Source organism: Sceloporus occidentalis, unplaced genomic scaffold, assembly GCF_023333645.1.
Source record: "Sceloporus occidentalis isolate IW3139 unplaced genomic scaffold, rSceOcc1.0.p SCAF_1, whole genome shotgun sequence".
Taxonomy (NCBI): domain Eukaryota; kingdom Metazoa; phylum Chordata; class Lepidosauria; order Squamata; family Phrynosomatidae; genus Sceloporus; species Sceloporus occidentalis.
In genome coordinates this window covers 191,828,427-191,844,498 of record NW_028316981.1, presented here as the reverse complement: position 1 = coordinate 191,844,498, position 16,072 = coordinate 191,828,427, and the positions used below count along the sequence as shown (strand labels likewise).

At 47.5% G+C, this 16,072-nt stretch overlaps 1 protein-coding gene across 4 annotated transcripts in view; it reads left to right on the top strand.

Annotated features, from left to right (window-relative positions):
* Positions 1-10,273: 10,273 nt before the first annotated feature.
* ELAVL2 (ELAV like RNA binding protein 2) overlaps positions 10,274-16,072 on the top strand; it is a 173,816-nt gene continuing 168,017 nt past the window's right edge. For all 4 annotated transcript variants that reach the window (XM_089487979.1, XM_089487967.1, XM_089487959.1 and 1 more), the window contains exon 1: positions 10,274-11,023. The gene's annotated coding sequence lies outside the window, so the exon portion shown is untranslated. The remainder of the gene's footprint in view (positions 11,024-16,072) is intronic.

Here is a 16,072-nt window from a genome sequence, read left to right as displayed (position 1 = left end):
GGTAATTATTCTGAAGCTCATTAGTCAGGTTCTCCCTCCCTCTTTTTGGAGATGACTTTGCTAATTGATGATCCCTAAAGGATGTCTGTGTGTGTGTGTGTATACATACACAGAGAGGGGCCAGCTTCTCTCCACCTGCACTTAGTGGGACTTTTGAAATGTATTTATATAGAGGGCATTTTCAAAATGCAATTTCATTAGCCTTTTAAAGGAATGAGTGGTGTGCGAACAGACTTCCATCTCAGTTGCAGAGATGAATTTTGTTGCCATTGAGAGCTTTCTCCAGCTGAATATGAGATCCACTTTCCCCTTCCTAAGACAAGGGTCATTTAAGGACACAAAACATGAGCTTCCTTCCCCCTTTCCTTCCTTCCTTCCTTCCCTTTTTTTTAAGCAACACTAACAGCTAAATCCTCAATAAATCTACTCAGAAATAAGTCCCAAGGTTGTCATTAGGTTTTACTCTCAAGGAAGTGAGGAGAGCAGCCTCTCCACTCCTGCTTGGTTTGGTGCTTTCCAGATGTCCTGGACCACACTGCAACTCCTTAAGAAACCAGCCTACATGCTGAAGGAGGGTAGGAGTTGTAGTCCAAAAGATCCAAAAGGCTATGTTATAGGACTGCAACCTGAACCTAAATACACAATTGGGCATTATTATTATTATGGGTTTTTTTTTATTTAGCTGACTTCAGTCCCTATACTGGAAGAATGGTGGGAAACAACAACAACAACAACAACATATTAATTTACTTGGAAATGCCTGATTCCCATATGAGAAACATAGCAGCTCCCTCTGGGGGAAGCCCACTTTTCCATGGCTGGAGAGGCCTTTTCCAGATCCCTCTTGGCTGCAACCTAGGAACATTGCTTGCAGCATTCACCACCGTTTACACTTTTGTCTTGCACAGATTTTAACAACAATTTTTTTATCACACATTTCTTAAGCAGCTACCATACTAAAAACAAAACAAAACATAAAAAGAAAAACTAAACAGTAAAAACCAAAGAGACTAACCTCTACAATTACACTACTTTACCTTCCGTCAGACAATTCGTACAGCATATAGCAATAAAAAGAGTTCCTAAATCTCTCCCTTCCGAACATTTCTTCCATATTTTCATCACTTTTATCTGTATTCCACTTCTAACGTTACTTTGCCTTATCATCCTAAGCGTTGCTCTCCTGTCTCTAAAGAAGGGGAAGTAAAGAAAAACAGGATAAAGTATTCTGTCTACTTCAGCCTATCTATAGGATCTGTCTACTGTGTACTGTTTGATAGTTTATTGTTGACATTTATTTTAATGATATGTTGTCTATTGTATAAATTCTTCCGTTTGCTTTTAGACTGTACGCCATACGCAGGCTTTTTATTCGTATTTTGCTACTTACTATATACTATGTAAGGGATAGTGGTTAAGAAGCTCAAGTGGCTCAAGTGGTTTAGATGCTGACTGTTGATTGCAAGATGGGCAGGTTGACAGTTCGAGGCCCAAATGCCGCATGATAGGGTGAGCTCCCATCACTAGTCCCAGCCTCTGCCAACCTAGCAGTTCAAAGGCATGCAAATGCAAGTAGATAAATAGGTACCACTCTGTGGGATGGTAAACAGTGCTCTGTGCAGTCATGCTGGCCACATGCTCACAGAGTAGTATCTGACAACACTGGCTCTTCAGCTTAGTAATGGAGATGAGCACCCCCCCCCCCATGTTCAGACACGACTTGTGTCAATTTATGTTGCTTTATAAATAAACTTTTATATCAACCACACTTCCTCAGAGAGTGGTGGAGTCTCCTTCCTTGGAGAGAGAAACAGAGGCTGGATAGCCATCTGTCGGGATGCTTTGATTGAGAGTTCCTGCATGGCAGAATGGGGTTGGACTGGATGGCCCTTGTGGTCTCTTTCAACTCTATGATTCTAATATTCTATAAAACCTAATAATAATAATAATAATAATAATAATAATAATAAATAGGACTGGGTGCAATGGATTGAAACTACGTATAGGAAAAGAGATTCATTCCACTGGAACATAGGGAAGAACTTCCTGGCTGTCAGAGCTGTCGGACTGTAAGAGCCTAAGAGTGTGATGGAGTCTCCTTCCTTTAATGGATGGCCATTTGTTGGGAGTGCTTTGCTTGTGAGTTCCTGCATGGCATGAAGGGAGTTTGGGACTGGATGGATTTGGAACAGGATTCCCAATGAGAGCATTTTGATGAATCACCATTTTAAAAAAGCAGAAGGGAGCTGGGTCTGTGGCTGCTGTTGCTGCTATTGCTAAAGCTTCTGGCCCGATGGAGACAAAAGTTTGTGAGTTCCTGCATGGCAGGAGGAGGGGGTTGGACTGGATAGATTTGGAACAGGATTCCCAATGTGAGCATTTTGAAGAACCACCATTTTAAAAAAAGAAGAAAGCAAAAGCAGAAGGGAGCTGAGTCTGTGGCTGCTGCTGCTGGTGCTATTGCTAAAGCCTATGGCCTGATGGAGGCAAAAGTTTGGCTCATGACAAGCTGAGAGCATCCCCCCCCCCCCATCCCTGCTCTTCCAGGCGATTATCTGCAGAGGACCTCTGGAGTCATCTCCATCTCTGCAGCGCACTGATAAGGCAGCTGCTTCTCTCGCCGCCGCGTCTCTCCGGGCCTCAGTCTGTCTTTGGGTACAAAAACCCAGGCTTTGTTACCGGGGCCTGGTGCTGTCACTTACTCTGTTGTGTGGACGTTTTGATCCGAGCACAAAAGCCCAGGGGAGAGGCTGGAGGGGTGTGTGTGTGTGTGTGTAGAAGGGGAGAAGAAAGAGGCTGTTGTGTGCCACTGATCCCTTTGGCTGATAATAGACCTGCTTTTGGAAAATAAAAAAAGCAAGGAGTGGGCAGGGTGGCCATTGCAAAGGAGGACCAGGCACCCCAAAATGGAGGGGGGGGGGAATGAGACATGATCCAAGAAAAGCTTTTAAAAAGGAAATAAAAAGACATGTCAGTGCATGCTTCCTAGTCATCCTTATTTTGGAATTTCCCCTGGACAGAAAATTGAACTGGGTTCTGGAAACGAGAGGTGACCAGATAGATGTCCTCCCTGCAAAGGCAACACAAAAACGGAGGATACTGCAGGGAAATGACCAAAAGAAATCTCTTTTTAAACGCACACAGAGAGAGGGAGGGAAATGTCAATGCTTTCTTCTTCGTCCTGCTCAGAATGAAGGCTGCTTTGGGACTCCACCTGGACTATATTATTATTATTATTATTATTATTATTATTATTATTTACTGATTCCAAACATGGCAAACTCCCTCTCCAATGGGCAAAAAGTGACCAGATGTCATATATATATATATGTGTGTGTGTGTGTGTGTGTGTGTGTGTGTGTGTGTGTATGGAGGGCATGACCAAAGAAGAAAAGCTTTCTAAAACACTCCCAGAAAATGTCCATGCGGTACTGCTTAGTTGTGTTCCCAATGGGGAGGCTCTATTGCAATTCCTCCTGGGCAGAAGGTGTCAACGGAGGGCATGTCCTGGAAAAGGAGGACCTGTGGTCACCCTGGCAGTGGTGGGGTGGTGTGGGAGGGGAGGAAATGAACTAACTTAAACGCCTCTTGCGCCCCAGATGAGAAGGAGCAGAAAAATCACCCCCAAGAAGGGACCAGCCCAAGCCTTCACTGCTTTTTCTGTCCTCCATTTCCCCCCCTCTAGGCTAATTTTTTATCCCCGCAACCTGGCCAGGGAGAACGGGTTCTCGCCGAGGAAACAGGCAGATGGTTCCCTCCAATCTGACTCCCAGTAACTCTCATTTATCTTTCCTTTCAGCTGTAGTTCAGGGTTGCGTCTTTGCCTGCGAAGAATGGTTTGCAGAGGCGACCCTCCCGCCCCCTCCGTTGGGGCCATTTCCCTTCTCTCTCTCTCTCTCTCTCTCTCTCTCCTCCTTCTTTGTCCCTGCCGATCATTCATTCAAAGAGAGATGGGAAGCCGGGGGGGGGGGGGCATGCAGACACATCAAGACTGCCGCATCCTTTAATTAAAACAAGAAATAAATTCCATTAAAAATAATCAGAGGATGTCTTGCTCCATAGATACACAGCTCCTAAACTTGCTTCCTTGCGCAAGCCAGCCTAGCAGTGTGTTGCTGCTGGGTTGTGTTTAGAGTGGTTTTGTGGCTCTTGGGTTGTGTGAAATTCGGACTGACTTCAATCGGATTTTGGCTCAAGGAGGGCTTCAAGGCGGCAGCTTTAGGGCTTTCTTTCCTTCCAAAGGAAAACATATGTAGGATCCCCCCCCCCCGGCTCTTGCCTAAATCCGACTGGGGGGAAAAAGGCTCCCATTGAAAGGAACTACAGATCCCAGCACCCAGATAAGCATGGGTGGTTACTTCCCAGGGCCCTTTAGTGACTAGAGTAAGGAGGGGGAAAAGAAAGTAAAAGAAAGTAATTTTTTTAACCTTTGTAGCCAAAAGCTTTTGGAAATCGGTAGCAACTCCCAGACTCAGCTTCCCTCCTATTTGTAGCCCTTTCCTTGGGTAAAATGGGGTTAGAAAACACCCCAAAGTAAACACGAAGTAAACATGACCTGAAGAAGTCCCTTTCTGCTTCCTTTTCTTTCTTCTTCTCGCTCCATTTCTTTGCTTCGGAGAGAAGAAGCCTTTGCAACTAAATTCAGCCCTTGGTTACATCTCAGGTATCTCTATAGAGCCAGGACAAGAGATATTTTTAAGCCAGGTACTGTGTCGAACAATTGCTCGTTAATAGGAAGATTTATTTAAAAAACCTAACTAGGCTTTTAAAAAACATAATATTGATGTGCTGCGAAAGTCGGCCGACAGCTTGGAAGGAAAAGGCAACGAACGGGCTGGATTTACTTGGAGAAGGATGGCACCGCTGTCCAGGGTCCTGAAATAGCCCTGACTGTCCACTGACTAAAGTGTTTAGGAGGCTATCTTTTGTAGCTTCCTCAAAGGAAGTCCTTTCTAAGGGAGTGTGTGTGTCTGTGAGTGTTTGTGTACATAAATGCCCTCATGTTACTTGCCGACTTATGGAAACCGCATGATATCAGAGGGCCTTCTTAGGCGAGGAAACCCATCATAGGGTTTTCTTAGGCAAGGAAGATGCAGAGGTGGCCTTGACGGTGCCTTCCTCTGAAATCTGGGGTAGTGCTTGCTGCAGTTGTTGTTGTTGTTGTTGTTGTTGTTGTTGTTGTGTGCCTTTAAGTCGTTTCCGACTGATGGCGATGGGTTTCCTTGGCAAGGTTCCTGCAGAGGAGGTTTGCCATTGCCTTCCTCTGAGGCTGAGAGAGTGTGACTTGCTACAAGTCACTTAGTGGGTTTTACGGCTAAGCAGGAAACCCAAAACTGACACTTTTCCTGACAGTAAGGGCTGTTCGACAGTGGAACACACTCCCTTGGAGTATAGTGGAGTCTCCTTCCTTGGAGGTCTTTAAACAGAGGCTGGATGGCCATCTGTCGGGTGTGCTTTGACTGAGAATTCCTGCATGGCAGGGGTTGGACTGGATGGCCCTTGGTGTCTCTTCCAACTCTATGAGACTATGATTCTATCATTCTATGATTTGGGTACCAAACATGGTGATCCACATGTGGGTCTTACAACCAGCCTTCCTGTTTTTGTTTTTTGTTTTCCTCAACTGCCCAAGATGTTGTATGAAATGGTTGAGCTTGGTGCATTGGTTTGCCTTGTTGTTGTTGCTGCTGCTGCTGTTGGATACAAGTGTGTGCTTGAGGAGAAAACTCTTCAGGTCTGAGCCTCGTGGCCCCTTTCCAAAGAGGTTGCCCTGACTTCTCAAGTGCAAACGCAGGAGTGTGGGTTCAAGGTTTCCCTTCGGTTGCCATAATCTTAGCCCGGGATGGAGAAGGAAGGCGGCCAGAGGAATGAGGGAACGGGAACCGGATCCGTGGGTGGGAAGCCTGGAGGTGGGAAAGAGGATTTCCCGGAGAAAGTGGGTGTGCAGAAAAGGCCGAACCCATCCACCTTGAAAAGGAAAAAGAAAAAAGCAAATTGGGTAGAAGCGCCCTACAACATTTGCTTAAAGACGGCCCAGATAGAAGCCGCTTGCTCACTTCAAACAGCTGCCTCCTTACTTAATTTCATTTGCCACAATGTTAAGTGTGATGCTTTTTTAAAAGGGGTTGTTGTTGTTGTTGTTGTTGTTGTTGTTGTTGTTATGAATCTGATCAGATTCATGAGAGAAAGGACGTTAGATTTGCATTGGCTCTCCTTACAGGGTGAACCCACCTTCCAGAAACCCTCATTTGCTTTTCGAAGAAAGTTGAAAGAAGTCATTTCTTAAGTTCAGAAAAGGAAAAGAAAGAAAGGGGAAGAAGGTAGAAGTTGGAAAGGGAACAAGGGAGAGAGATAGGGAAAGGGAAAGGGAGAGGGAGAGGGAAAGGGAAAGGGGAGGGGAGGAAGGGAGGGAGGAAGGGAGGAAGGAAGGTAGACATACAGACAGAGTCAGAGAAAGAAAATAAAAGAAAGGAAGGGAGGAAGGAAGGAAGGAAGGAAGGAAGGAAGGAAGAGAAAAAGAAAGAAAGACACCGAAAGGAAGGAAGGAAGGAAGGAAGGAAGGAAGGAAGGAAGGAAGGAAAAAAGGAAAGAAAGAAAGAAAAGAAAGGCAGACACAGAAAGAAACAAAGGCAGACATACAGACAGAGACAGAAAGAGAGAGAGAACGAGAGAAAGAAAGACAGAGAAAGAAGGAAGGAAGGAAGGAAGGAAGGAAGGAAGAAAGATGATACACCAGACATTTTCTTGAGCTGTCGCTTTAGAAAACTTTGCAAAGGTCCTATTGCTAAAAGTTTGTGTGTGTGTGTGTGTGTTGTTGTTGTTGTTGTTGTTGTTGTTGTTTTAAAACCGACCCCACTGAAGAGAGCTTGACCGTTTGCTCAACTCTGCACCCAAAGCTGGCATTGCTCAAAGCCCCTTTCCTTTGTGGCTCCAGGACAAGGGTGCCACGCCGCTCGCAGAGCCCCCCTGAAGTAGCCATTTGGGCTTAATAAAATGAAATGAAATACAAATGAGCAGCAAGGAAACTCCCTTCGGGGTTTTGCCTGGTTGGGTGCTCCCCACCCCTTTCCCCCTCCCAGCTCCGATCTCTCTCCCAATAAATGGGCTTCGTCAAAAGAAGAGGATAAGGACAGAGGGGCGTGCCTGGGATGCTTGCCTGGAGGGGAAAGCAAAACTGCTGACGTTGTGGATCTGAGGTTGGCATCGCCAGGCAAGGTTGCCCACAAAGGCTGGGAAGAGATAGTATAATGAGGGAAGCTTCCCACGCCCCAAAAGTCAAGGGGAATAAGCCAAAGCTCGTGGGAAAAGCCCTCTTTGAAAGCCAGGAGCAGCCAAGGCCAGCAAGGGAGGCGGCTGTCCTTGGTGCTGAAGTCATCGCTGCTCTTTCACCTGACTTTTCAGGTCCGCTGTGCCTTCTTCCGCCGAACACAAGCCATGGGCAACTCAAGAGTCCCAAGAAGTCATCCTAAAAGGGGAAGAGAAGGCTCAGTCTCACCCTTCAGCCCAAAGGGAAAGGGTTCCTTTAGGAAACGGTTCCAGCCACAAGCTGTGTGTATAGTGTCTAGACCAAGGGAAGTAATAGTGCCACTCTATTCTGCTCTGGTCAGGCCCCACCTGGAATATTGTGTCCAGTTCTGGGCACCACAATTCAGAAAAGGCATTGAGAAACTGGAGTGTGTCCAAAGGAGGGCGACTAAGATGGTGAAGGGTCTGGAAACCATGCCCTATGAGGAAGGACTTAGGGAGCTGGGGATGTTTAGTCTGGAGAAGAGAAGGTTAAGAGGTGATATAATAGCCCTGTTTAAATACTTTAAATATTGAGGAGGGAGCAAGCTTGTTTTCTGCTGCTCCAGAGACTAGGACCCAGAGCAATGGAAGCAAGCTCCAGGAAAAGAGATTCCACCTCAACATTAGGACAGTGGATGGGCTGTCTGACAGTGGAACAAACTCCCTTGGAGTGTAGTGGAGATTCCATCCTTGGAGGTCTTCAAGCAGAGGCTGGATGGCCAACTGTCGGGTATGCTTTGATTGGGATTTCCTGCATGGCAGGGGGTTGGACTGGATGGCCCTTTTGGTCTCTTCCAACTCTACAATTCTATGATTCTATGTGTTGTGTAGTTTTCTTCCTAGGAGTCCTTTCCGACTTGTGGAGGCCCTCAGGCGACGTTATCAGGGGGGGGGGGTCTTCTTGGCAAGATTGGCTCCAAAGGGGAGGTCGGCTTTGCCTTCCTCTGAGGCTGAGAGGATGTAATAATAATAATAATGATAATAATATGGATGACTTCTTCCCAAGGCCAACCAGTTGATTTTTTGTGTCTGACCTGAGCCAACGCTCAAACCATTGCTGGCCTGTAGGCGATATAAAATCGGCCCCATACATATGTGGACTATGACATGGATTCAATACTGAGGTCTTATGGATAGAAGCCTTTCTCCTCTTTGGATGTACCCCCAGGGATGCAGACTCCCTACTTCTGGAGCAGCTTCTCATAGCCTGTACAGCCTTCACTTTCGCAATGTTAAGAGGCAATTGCACTAAAAGGATCTGGAGAGGGTGGGGTGGGGTGGGAGCATCCGAAGAGTATCTGCTGTGTAATGTTTGGGGGGTTGTGGTTTTAAAACCCAGTGATTTCCTCCTCTTCTTCTGGAATACCTTTTGCAAAGCGTTTCCAACTCCGGAGAGAGAGGCCAGGAAGGACACGGGAAGGGCAAAGCGAGGAGAAGCCTCGCTGGCGGATTCATTCATTCGTTGTCTTCCTCCGGCAGAAATCAGTCGGAAAAATCAGTCAGAAGGGGAAGGGGAGCACCTCCAACTTCCCATCTCTATCTCCTATCTCTTTCTCCTTCCCTCCAGCCTTGGAAGCAGGAATGCCGGTTGCTGTTGCTGTTGTTGAAGACACTTTGGAGAAAGGCAAGCCAAGTTATGGCAGTAGTAGGATTCAGGAACCAGAAACCAAATATGTCAGAGGGACAATCCTTTCTTTCTTTCTTTTTATGGGGAGGGGGAAAGAAAACTAGAATTTAATAAGTGATGATGGTGTTGGTGGTGATGGTGATGATAAGACACATTACAGATTGTTTTGGTGTCCAGTCGGATAGGGCTCACCTCTGTGGTCTCTAGGCAAAAGGGTCTGCCCAACGCTTCCTGAAGGTAGTTCACACCTTAATTCCTCTACGCTTTGGGCAGTTTATTGCCCCCTCTGCTGCTTCTGCTTCTGCTTCCTCTTCTTCGGGTTGCCCTCCTTAGCTCTAGAGAGTAAAGGGTGGACAAGGGGTCTCTCTCTCTCTCTCTCTCTCTCTCTCTCTCTCTCTGTGTGTGTGTGTGTGTGTGTGTTTGTGTATCCATCCAGAGTGATACACGGCACGTGGCACACACATACACACACAGAGATCCCTTGTCCACCCTTCACTCTCTAGTTCTAAGGTGGGAATCTTAAGAAGGAGGAGGAGGAGGAAGAAGAAGGGGGAGGAGGAAGAGGAGGAGGAGGAGGGAGAAGAAGAGAAGGAGAAGGAGAAGAGAGGGAAGGAGGAAGAAGAAAAAGAAGAAGAGGAGGAAAGAAGAGGAAGAAGAGGAGGAGGAGAAAAGGAGGAAGAAGAAAAAGAGGAGAAGGAGAGGAAGGAGGAGGAAGGTGAGGGAGGAGGAGGAAGAAGAAAAGAAGAAGATGATGGAAATGAAGAAGAGCGAGGCGGAGGGGGGGGGAACCCATGCCAAGGGTAGAGGGAACTGTGAACTGTCTTGAGGCCAGGAAGAGTTGGGCAGAGTGCTTTCCCCAGAGACCCCAGAGGATGCCTTGAGCCCAATGCATTTGAACAGGGGCCAGCCTCATCCCAGGTCTGCAACTGGTCTAGTGCAAGGGGGGGGGGGACAAAAAAAACCTGACAAAGAAGGGGAGACACATTGAAGAACAGTGTGTGTGTGTGTGTGTGTGTGTGTGTGGAGGATGAAGAGGGAAGGACAAGGAGAAGAAGAAGAAGAAGGGTCCCCCTAGGTGCTCCCTGTGCCCCCCCCTCTGTGTGTGTGTGTGTGTGTGTGTGTGTGTGTGTGTGCCAATGCCTGCCTCTGTGCAACCCACCTTGGGCCCTGCGGAGTGACAGGGGCTGGGAGCCAATGGGGAGCGGAGCCTTGCCGGGGGTGGGCCAATGGGGATGGGGAGAAAGGGGCGAGCAGGCTCCGTTGTCTCTGGCGCCGGCGTAGAGAGAGAAAGAGAGAGGCTGAGAGATTGAGAGAGAGCCCAGGCTCCTCCTGGCGCGGAAGCAGAGCCTGGCCCGGTGATCCGGTCCCTATAAATCTCCCCTTCTCCTGCGATCCGCCTCCCATTTAAGGCTGAGCCGCCTCCTCCTCCTCCTCCTCCTCTTCGCAGGTTAAGAGATGCTGCTGCAACAGCAGCTTACTCCGAGTGGGAGCTGCTAGGGAGAGGAGCCCAGAGTGGGAGGAAGGCTGGCTGGCTGGCTGGCTTTTCCAGCAAAGAAAGAAAGAAAGAAAGGAAAAGGAAAAGCTAAAACCCACCCTCCTTTCACCCCTTCTTTCCTTTGTTCCGACTTTTCCGTTCTCTTCCCTTCCCTCCCCTTTCATTTTCTATTTATTTATCACGTTTTCATTTTTTCTTGGGTGGCAACAGGAGGACACCCTCCCCTCCCTTTTTATTTTTTTTAAAGTTTCCCCCTTTTATTTTTCCTTTCCTTTTTCCCCCTTTCCGATCCTCCCTTTTCCCCCTTTTCTTGTAAGAATAGGGGAAGATAGATCTAGCTATCTATCTATACATCTATACCGAAAAGAAAGAGAAGCTTTGATTGATTGATTGAATTTTTTTTCCTCCAAATTTTCCCTTTCTTCCATTATTATTTTCCCCTTCCCCTTTTTCTTCTCTTGATCGCCAACTTGGTCCCGCAAATTTAGGTTTTGGGGTGTTGCCTTGAGACCGACCCGTCGTCACCTTTTCTTGGGAAGACCCTACATCTATCTATCTCTTTTTATTATTAAAAATAAAATAAAATTTTAAAAACTCACCCTGAGGCGAGAAAGGTAAGTCGTGCTTTTAAATATATATGTGTGTGTATTAAATAGTCATTGATATATGTGATTTCTTTTTAAATTGAAAGCTTGGCGGGGAGGAAGGGAAAGAAGATGAAGAGGAGGAAAAGTGCATGCGGTTCACAATGAAGTTTAAAGCAAAGGCTTCTCCAGCAGTTTGGTGGCTGCTAGGGTTAGGGAAGGCTGGCTTTTAAAGAGGAATCTCTGGTTGAAGGAGAAGAGGAGAGAATATAGATGGGTTTTTTTAAAAAATAGATAGATATATAGATAGATTATATTTGCATATAGGTAGTTGAAAGCGCATATACAGGAGACCCAGATTACCTTGGAGGTGTGAAGTTCATTGCCCTAAAACACACCCCATACATGCCTTTTCTTTGCATGTTGTGTGTGTGTGTGTGTGTGTGTGTGTGTGAGATGCAGTTTCTTTGCATGTAGGCTATATATTGTATTTGCAGGTAGGTTGTTGAAGGCGCCTATATAAAAGACCCAGATTGCCTTTGAGGTGCGAAGTCCATTGCCTTGAGACTCAGACATCCAAGCGAAACACATAGACCTATACTTGCATATTAGGATATATATTGTATTGGCATGCAAGTTGCTGAAGGCGACATAGAGGCATATATAGATGTACTGTATATAGATATACTGTAGGTTGAAGGCACATATACAGGAGACCCAGATTAGCTACCTTGGAGGTGTGAAGTTCATCGCCTGAAACACCACACACCCACATATAGATACAGATATAGTTGACTTGCAGGTAGGAGATATCTATCGCATTTGCATGTAGGTTGTTGAAGACGCAGATAGAGGAAACCCAGGTTGCCTTGGAGGTGTGAAGAGTCCCTTGCCTTAAAACACATCCAAGCAAAACACACACATAGCTGCATTCATATATCCCCTGCCTTGAAACACACACATATCCAAGCGAAACACACAGACATAGATAGATATAGTATTGTTCTTTGCATGCAAAGGATATATATATAGTATTTACATGTCGGCATTTGAAGGCGCATATAGAGGAGAGCCAGGCTAGCCACCTCGGAGGTGTAAAGTTCATTGGCTTAAGCACTCACCTACACATATATAGATACATATATATTGTTATTTGCATTCAGGATATATTTTGTGTGTGCATATGGGATATACATTGCGTTTGGATGTAGGTTGTTGAAGGCGCATATCCAAGAGAGACAGATTAGGCACCTCGGAGGTGTAAAGTTCATCACACAGAGAGGCACAGACACATATCTATATCTATATCCCAGGCGAATGGCGCTCTCTCTCTCTCTCTCTCTCTCTCTCTTGGGGGATCTCCCCCAGGGAAGGCTAAAAGGCTAAGGATCAGTGCCGCTTTGAAGAGCTTAGACCCGCGTTTGCAGATCAGCAAAAGGATCAGCTCCCCGGCTGTAATTGCATTAGCCAAAGCGCATTTGGTGGCCGCAGGTTTTTCTTTGGGGGGGGGGGGGGGAGAGAGAGAGAGAGAGAGAGAGAGAGAGAGAGAGAGAGAGGCTTGACATTGGCAGCTCCTTGGTGTGTGCCAGTGCCAACGCCTGACCATGCCACAAAAAGAAAGGAAAGGGAAAGATCTCTTTTTCTTTCTCTCTCTGTGTGAAAGATAGAAAGGTGGCGGCTCCTTCCAATGGCAACGATAGAAGGAGGAGGAGAAGGGAGGAGGGTTTGGTTTTTTTATATCCGGGAGACACGCTTTTCTTTGTTCTGAGGAAGCGATTGGGGCGGGGGAGAGAAGGAAGAAAGAGAGAGAGAAGGAAGGAAGGAAGGAAGGAAGGAAGGAAGGAAGGAAGGAAGGAAGGAGCCGCCGCCGCCGCCACCAAACCCGGCTTTGCGGCTGAGTCGGGGACGCACCTGGCTGAGCCTGGGAGCTGTCCTTGGTGCTGAAGGCCAAAAAAAAGGGAGTAGAGAAAGGCACCCCCCCTTTTTTGCCCAAGGATCCCCTCCCCAAGACCCACACCCTTTGAGGAGAAGGAGTGGGCTCTTTTATCCCCCCACCTCTTTCTCTCTAATCTAGTTTCCCTGGTGTCAGCATTTATTTTTATTAGAGTGGGATGGAGAGACACGTCCACACCCCCATCGCCCCCTTTTGTTTGAGAAACACACACACACACAGACAGAGACAAAGATGCTTCCCTTCGATATACAGGTAGAAGGAGTTGGGGATCCATGGGGGGGGGGGTTGGTTTGGTGGGGCGAGGAGGGCAGGAGGGCGGTGGGAAAGGATGCTCTCTTGGAGGAGAAGAGGAGGAGGAGGAAGGGTCTCATAGAGGCACATCTCACCCCAACAAATAAAAGCAGGGAGGAGGAAAAAGAAATCTCTCTCACACACCCCTTTCCCCCACTGTATTAGCCCTGGGAGGGGGCTTCTTCAGGTATGCCTGGCACCTTACTAGGTTGGTACCCACCTCTCCTTACGCAGCCCACGAGCCCTGAGAAGCCCATATAGAGGAGAGACAGGTTGCCTTGGAGTGTGTCTGTGTGTGAGAGAGATTGTGTGGTTTTTGTGTGTGCGAGAGAGAGAGAGATTTTGAGGCTGTGTGTGTATATACGTGTGAGAGTGATATTCTGTATGCGTGTGAAAGAGATTGTGAGGTTTTGTGTGTGTGTAAGAAAGAGAGACTGTGTGTGAGAGAGATTGATATTCTGTATGTATGAGAGAGATTGTGAGGTTTTGTGTGTGTGTGTGAGAGAGAGAGACAGATTGTGTGTGAGAGAGATTGATATTCTGCGTGTGTGTGTGTGTGTGTGAGCGAGAGAGAGACAGAGCGATTTGTGTGGTTTTGTGTGTGTGAGAGATTTATATTCTGTGTGTGTATATACGTGTGTGTGAGAGTGAGTTTGTGAGGGAGATTTTGAGGTTTTGCGTGTGTGAGAGAGAGTCTCTCTGTGTGACAGAAAGATAGAGATTGTGGGGTTGTGTATGTATGTGTGTGAAAGAGAGATAAATTAATAGTCTCTCTATGTGTGTGCGAGAGAGAAAGAGAGAGAGATTGTGAGTGTGTGTGTCTGAAAAAGAGGGGGATTGTGTGAGAGTTTGTGTGTATATGAAAGAGAGAGAGAAAGGGAATGGGTAGCCCGGGCTCTCTCTTTCCTTTTAGTTTCCCTTGGAGTAGAGAGGAAAAGACAGCCTTGAAACCCAGGCACTGGGATTTTACGTTCAGTTATTGCATGATAAACTTTCCATTAGGTGGCTGGGGTGTGTGTGTGTAGCTGATCCCCTTCTCCAGCCCAACTAGACTCGGTGTTTCTGTTTCTCAAGACTCCTTTTCCAGGTGGCTCCAAGGAAGACCATGCCCTGATCTCTCTCTCTGTCAATAACGGTACACACACACACACACACACACACACACACACACACACGATCCACACACAGAGAGTGGCGTTAGGGCATGGTCTTCGCGTGAGCATGGACTTCGTGTGTGTGTATCCACCTTCCCTTCCCAGGGATCAAAAGAGCCCCCCTTGGGACGTTGCCTTTGGGTGAAAAGAGAGAAAGAAGAAAAAGGGGAGTGGATCGGTGGGTGTACAGGAGGGGAAGATGGAGCAAACCTCCTTGCCTTGGGGGGCTTTTTGGCAAGCCCTTTCAAGTCCCACTGCCAAAAGCTAAGCTAGGGGCATTACATGTGTGTGAGACATGCCTTCCAGTCCCAGGGCAAAAGCCAGACTCCGCTCTGCGCTGCCTTTTGGGTGGCACTGGCAACCCAGTGCCCTTACTATTAGGAGTAGCTGGAGCAAGACCCCAAGAGAGAGGGGTTCATTTCTCAAGAGGAGGCACTAAGGGGGGGGGGGGCTGGCATCGGAGCATCCCTCGCCTTCAGACCTTTCTCCAAAGTGGGAGGGAGAGAGGGAGCCCCCTCCAAGGGGGTGCCAACCTCCCTGGGGCAAAAGGCTTCCTCTTGCAGTTGTGGTGGTGGTGGTTGTTGTAATGTGCCTTCAAGTCTTTCCAGACCCTAAAGCCAACCTATCATGGGCTTTTCTTGGCCAGGTTTATTCAGAGGGGGTTGTGCCCTTGCCATCCTCTGAGGCTGGGAGAGTGTGACTTGCCCAAGGTCACCCAGTGGGTTTCCACGGCTGAGCCATGGAGCCTTAGCTTTGCCCTTGCCATCCCCTGAGGCTGAGAGAGTGTGACTCGCCCAAGGTCACCTCCTGGCGGAGGCAGGATTCAAACCCTGGTCCCCAGAGTCGTAGCCCAACACTCAAAACCTGTCCTGATTTCTCACACCGACCTTGCATGCCCTCCCCAATAGTCAAAGTGAGGGGAAGAAAAACATCCTTTTCCTTTCCCAAGAGGACCCACCCTTGCTCTGGATTTAAAACCTGGGCGTAGGCCAGGCTCAGTGCAATACATCCCCCCCCCCACCCCCAAAAATAAAAATCCCATTGAGGGCATTCTGATTTCAGCAAGCCTTGCTTTCCTGCCCCTCCACCTTTTTCTTGCTGGCTGCAGGTGAGAGCTATAAGCCAGGATGGAAGGAGCCAGGTGCAAGCCATCCTCATTGTCAGTGAAGGTCACGCTCGGGGGCTTCAATTCCCAAAGTCAAGGAAGGCAGAGGGAATGCAAGAATCCTTTCTGTTGGCTGGGATTTCCCCCCATCTCCTTCCCTGGATCCTGAAGGCACTTGATCCCTGGACTCTGCCTTTCAAGAGGGGTTTAGGCTTGGCAGAGCTTGCAAGGAACCCACCGGGGAGGATCAAGGCTGGAGGTTTTTTTCAGTAGGAATATTTACCCCTCTCATTGTGTCTTCAGTTTGGATAGGTTTTCTCTCTAGGCAAGTTTTTTTCAGAGGGGTGGAAATCAAAGATTTGGAGGTGTTAATCTGGGAAATCTGGGTGCCAAGGGCTGTTTGTGGCATGTTTGAGACTAAGGGGCCATTCCCACTACGAAAAACTCTGAATCCTGATTCGAGTTATATGTCCCTAGTTCCCACTGGGAATCAATCCCGATCCTCATTTGACCGATTCCAGTGGGAAAAACACAGAGCAAACGCAAAAAGCCCGTTTTTGGTTTTTTTGGAAGCA